Here is a 6,015-nt window from a genome sequence, read left to right on the forward strand (position 1 = left end):
CATCATTTAAATGTTCAGAATTACCTAAGTTTTATTTTTGAATGGAACGGTGGCAGGCGGACTTATTTTCTTAGTATAAAATATTGCCGACACCGGTGCGGGGATTGTTTTTTATTTTTTACTGTTTTACCAGTTATTCCCCTTTACATAAAAAGGCCCATTTTAGCGCAAAGAAACGAATTTTGCTTGACAACATACAATTGGAATGACTAAAATGTCATTCATATGACCTAATCAAAATGAAATTGAAAAAATAGGAATAAGAAGTTTATCAATGCCATTTTAAGCATACTTAAAATGACAAAGTTAGCAAAATAAATTCTTAATAATAATTAAAATTATTGCATATAAAATAGAGAAAAGTGGAAGCTTCACAGGTCGTCCAACACGACAAAAACGAAAATGTTGCAGGCTCGGTTTGATTGGGCCTGTTCATGGACGGTAGTGGAAATGCATGCTACCGTCCACGCCCTCTTAATTTTGACTCAACGATTTTCATACTGATGGCATAGTTAGCAAATTGAATACTTAATTATTATTAAAATATCTGCATATGAATTCTTTTGGCTGAATTATAAGAATCATTTTGATTTTCATTGGTTACAACATTAAAAGTAGTGTTATAATTAAAATATCAAAATTTACATATAAATATGAATAATGCGCTTCTAAACAGCAACATGAGAAATGTATTGGCATATTGAAACATCAACTACTATAATGTGTGAAGTGGCGCATATCCCCTTACGTACTAGAGAATGCTACAACCTACTTAACTTCAAAGTTTAAGTTTAAAATTATGTTGAAGACTGTTGCTGTTAATTAAAGGTGAAAAATAAATTAGAACTCTATGATGAAAATCGAATAGATCGTTTTGGAAATGTTAGAGAGTGAGAAAGCAAACATATCGTTCGTATTATTTAGCATAGATGATTTTGCACTGGTGTCGTTCCGAAAAGGCCGGTTCGTCAGCCGCAAGCTTCTATCCGCATGGCGCCTGGCATAGTGGTAGGAGTTGGGAGGTAATTGAGAAGCACAATAAAGGTGTCTCATCAGCCAATTTGGCTGGCCCTTTCAATAGGGGTGACACTGTGATAAACAAGACCGTTACCTTTATACGGAAGGCATATGTTTGATTTACACGAAACATCAAAGCATTAACCTTTCGTGAAAATATTAGGTATGTGGCGTTCACTGTTGATGTATAATTGTAATATTACATTTTGATGTTACGCTGAAACAGACAAATACCCTTTTGCATATTCATTTATATAAAAATATAAACAAACAAACAAACAAATAAAAATGGGAATAATGTTTATCTATTTCTTTTTGTTGGGTATACAGTAACATCGAAACGACACAACTAACTTTCCCAGGTTTTGTTTGAAGGGAAAGACTCCAGATGCCCCTCGAAACATTTTTTCGGGCTCAGGCCAGTACCTAGAGTAGATATACCAATCTTCGATAAATCAGCTGGTGGCTTCCTAACGTGAAGAATTTTACACCTAAAGTAAGGTTTCGATCCCACGTCGGTAGCAAGGAATTCGAAGTCAGCGAACTTGGCCATCCGGTCATGGAGGCATCTATAGAAGTAACGTTTGAAATGTTTACCATTATGAAACATTCCCGCTGATTTTCATATTGTGTGAATTGAGCAATTGTGCCTACGGTTTTCTTTTGCAAGTATTAAACTTATATATTCAATTCAATTTCGGTAACATAAATAATACATTCAATGATATTTACCGCCAGAAATTACAAATGGTTCGTCAAATACACCATACTTTTAGTTACAAAAGTTTACACGCCATGAGGGTCGGAAAGCACGAAAGTTACGTTCTTGAACGTATATATGAATCGTCATGCTTGAAATGTAAAATTAAGGAATGAAAGTAAATGTTTATATCTTCGTGGAAAAGATCTAACTGATATTGTCAATGTTCCCGATACGGAATATATATATATATATATATATATATATATATATATATATATATATATATATATATATATATATATATATATATATATATATATGAATGTATAAACACGAGCCGTTTCACCTTATGGGACTACAATAACATAGTAAGCGATTGTTTATTCATTTTATTTATGTTCTAGTAACCTTTGACACTGCATAACTTCTTCGTTATTTCTATGCATACAATTCGGTTGCTTAAACGTTAGAACATCAGAAAACTACAGGAATTAAAACATATCTTTGAAAAAGTCCCGATCTTTCGTCATTTGTTTGGTTGGTGCATGTTTACAAATTTAATGTTTGTAGGCCGTGATCTCCATGAAGCCGTGTAAAGTGATAATTTTGATGACATATTGGTTTTATTTTGTAACTGAGAGTGATCGTTAAGTGATCAGAAAGATCGGACAGTGGGATGTTATAAAAACGCGATGCTTTATTTAGATTAGAGAGTGAATCGCACTATACAATAAGGAATTTTAACTAAAGGTAAAATGCTCCTTTTATTTCGTTCACCGAAGAAAACATGGCGGACATGTGTAACACAGTTTAACGACGTTTTCTTGGAAAACTAACGCTCAACTCATTTACACTGTCATATCCTTGATTGATGAATATATATATTGTATACATATGAGAGACTTACGGTACCAAATACCTACACCGAAAATTTCTATGCATTTTCTTCCAGTACACTGTTGGGACATGCTTTTGAGTGTCATTGATACTTTATAATGTACTTGGAAATCAATGCAGTAAAGATACTTACACCATTAGAAGGAAGATTAATAAAATATGTTTAGAAATTATTACGTACTCCCTCTTGACACAAACTGACGTGAATAATCCTTGAAAATTAAGAATTCCACTTTTTCTAAAATGAACAAGGCTAAATAAATTTCAAACGACTGCACTTTTATTACGTTGAATTTGTCAGCTGATTAGAATTATTACTCGAGAAATCAAAGTTTGCTGACCAGAGAGTTGAACATATGACTACGATATAAATGATATGTAATAGAAATAGTAGGGGTTCACGAGAATAACCTCATTATTTGAGTGGCCCCTACGCTTTCTGTTTTGTTCTATGGTCCGCCATTATGAACAACGCATTCGGTTACTAATTTGGATTGACAAGTGAACATTCCTTTTTAAGCGCTGGTACTATCACGTGACAAGCGTGCTCTAACTTAAATAGAAAACGGTTTCAGAAAGTTCAACATTTCACTACAGTATTCTATATGTAGATGCGGCATATGACATGTTCTCTAACTTACTTAGAGTACAGCTTATAGCGAAGCCTCTTCCTCAGTTGAACAATATTACGGATAGAAGTTAACAGTTATAATGACCATGCATGTAAACCATTATACAAGCTTTGTCAAGGGAGACTAACATAAGTTAAAGATATATAAATTGCTTATGTCATTAAAATATTTTAACATTACTTTTAACCACCCCTAAAGTCACTTCTACTAAAGAATCATTGCCTTATAATATAACTTAAGTAATCCGTCAATTTAGTTCCTAGACTGACGTTTTGCTCTTATATGAACATATTTTAAGTAGCCAGGTTGCATACCGCTTAAAAAATGTTTGACTGTTGACATTAACTTTAAACGTAGAAAATCCTTATCAGTATATTTAAATTTGGATTTTTATTTTAAAGAATTACTGGGTCTGCATAACAGTGTAGTACCTTGTAGGAGCATACACTTCCTAAATCTCATTTGTGACACTTGTGAAAAATATGATCCTATTGTTCACAGATATGAAGACTGTGGTCTCATTTTTCACAAAAGACAGTCATAGATTTCGCAAATTATTGGGTAATTCGAGGACGCCCATTTGTCAATAAACACACACCTGATAGGCGTTATTCCGGTAAACATACTGCAATGAAATTGGCTAGAAAAATGAAGTCATAGTTCTGCTGCCAAGTAAATGAAAACAAAGTATTTGTTTTGTAAAACCATCCTGATCTAAGGGAAGTAACTGTGTCTTAATTTGGAGCTAATGCAATGCCTGTATCTTTTCTTGGAAATTGTATGTTTCTGGTATAGGTATCGTCTGCATTTATGTTAGGTGATATTAATTGTTTTGAATAGAAATATTCGCATCGTAAAAGTGGTTCCTGTTCTCATCTTGTTGGTTTGATTTTCATTTGTTTGGATGGCCGCTGTTTCCAAGAAGGTTCCCTTGTCCCTCTTTTGACGATGGTTAACGAAACTGAGTTATCATTCTTATGTTTTTTTATTGTATTAATTTAAATCGACGCATGGCTTGATCGCTGATTCCCAGGATCAGGCACGAAAAGTTAACACATTAATATAGTGCATTCAGTTTTACTGATTTATTTTAAAACCCGTCGGGGCGCATATATTCAGTGCTAAAGTTCGTGCATATAAAACAAAGTTATGCGTTTGGGGTAGTCAATTAGCATTTTGTGGTATTCAGTTTTAGCCCCATTTCGGGCACAGTCTAAGCCCTATTATGGGTTTATCTATTGTGTTTATCCTTTTGGGGACTTAAACGAATTGTTTTAAAGTCGTATTTTAAATAGTTTTGATAAAATGACTGCTCTGTCTATTACCGACCTGGTCTCTAGTTCGGTCGAATCGAAAAAAGACGATTCAAGACTTTAGTCCAGGCACAATGATCCCCTCTGTAATTATATCGAACTCTAATAACTCACGGATATAGATGAACTATACACGTAGTTGATGAAGTTAGATATGTCCTTCGCATTTCAATATTAACGTGCAGTTTAACCAAAAACTGAACACTTTTACTAAACATGTGCGTTTTGCAACTTTTCATCTTTTCATACTGGTAAGTTTTATCCACATGCTTTTATGCTCTTTAAATATTACAATAAGCTTACTTTCCTTGTTAAGTGAGACACCAGAACCAACTGTAACCAAGCAGTTGAGGACAAATACCAGTACAAGAATGCCATATTCTTACCACACGACCAAAACGCTGTATTTAAATGTGGTATTATTATGAAAATTGCCAGAACAACACAGCCAAAGCCCTAAAAGTCAATGCAAGGCATTTGGGCTTTGTGTTTTTGGTGTGTGTTGACTTTTTTGTAATTTATAGAAGCGGATGGGTTTGTAAGCTAAACCATACCCTCAGCTGAAATACATGTCTTAATGCGTCCTGTAAAATTGAGTATGGTAAAAATGAATTACGGAGAATCTTGTTTAGACAGAAAGCAGAACTAAAACTATAAAGCGAGCATAATAACGTGCATCTCGAGCGATCATTATGTTGACCTAGCATCATCAAAATGCTGTGTCTAGCATACAATTCTCTAGTTATTAATTATATACGAATATAATTTTTGCCAAGGGCAACAGAACCTTAAAAGGTTCTAACATACTGTGCCCCTTTATTGTTAGGATTTAATCGTCCTCATAGTATAGATCAACGAGATTTAAATCCAATACATTATTTCATTATATATGAAAAATCAAAGTCTTGAAATGTCTGATGGTTGCGGGTTTTTGGTAGATTTATTTTCTGTTTAAATGCCAGTCTATGAATATGCATGAATGAGAAACAAATACAAATTTAATGTGCCTCATATCCGCCTGACCTAGCTTGTGATATATCCATGGAATGGAATACCTTGTCATTGATAGATCTTATATAATCTAAATTGACAGTGTTAGTGGATACAGGTTGAATAAGATCTGCTTCATTGATCATTCATCCACACTGTTCATGAATGGGACTATTTTGTGTAGCACATGAACATCCTTTGGATGTGATTCGGAATAAAATAAAGATGCTATGATTGTCAGAAATACACTTTAACTTTGGTAGCGGGATAAACCCGCAACCAAAAACAATTCAAAATTCAAATAATTATGTAACGACATTGTTAATATTAGTATGAATTTTAATACAATGAGACACATCATCCCGGTCCGAATTCAATAGTGAGAACGAGGACAAAATAACCTTTCCACACAAAGCCCCCTCCTTCACCCCTTCCCAAACACTCACTCTTCTTTATTTTTATG

This window comes from Mercenaria mercenaria, chromosome 16 (assembly GCF_021730395.1).
Source record: "Mercenaria mercenaria strain notata chromosome 16, MADL_Memer_1, whole genome shotgun sequence".
Lineage (NCBI taxonomy): Eukaryota > Metazoa > Mollusca > Bivalvia > Venerida > Veneridae > Mercenaria > Mercenaria mercenaria.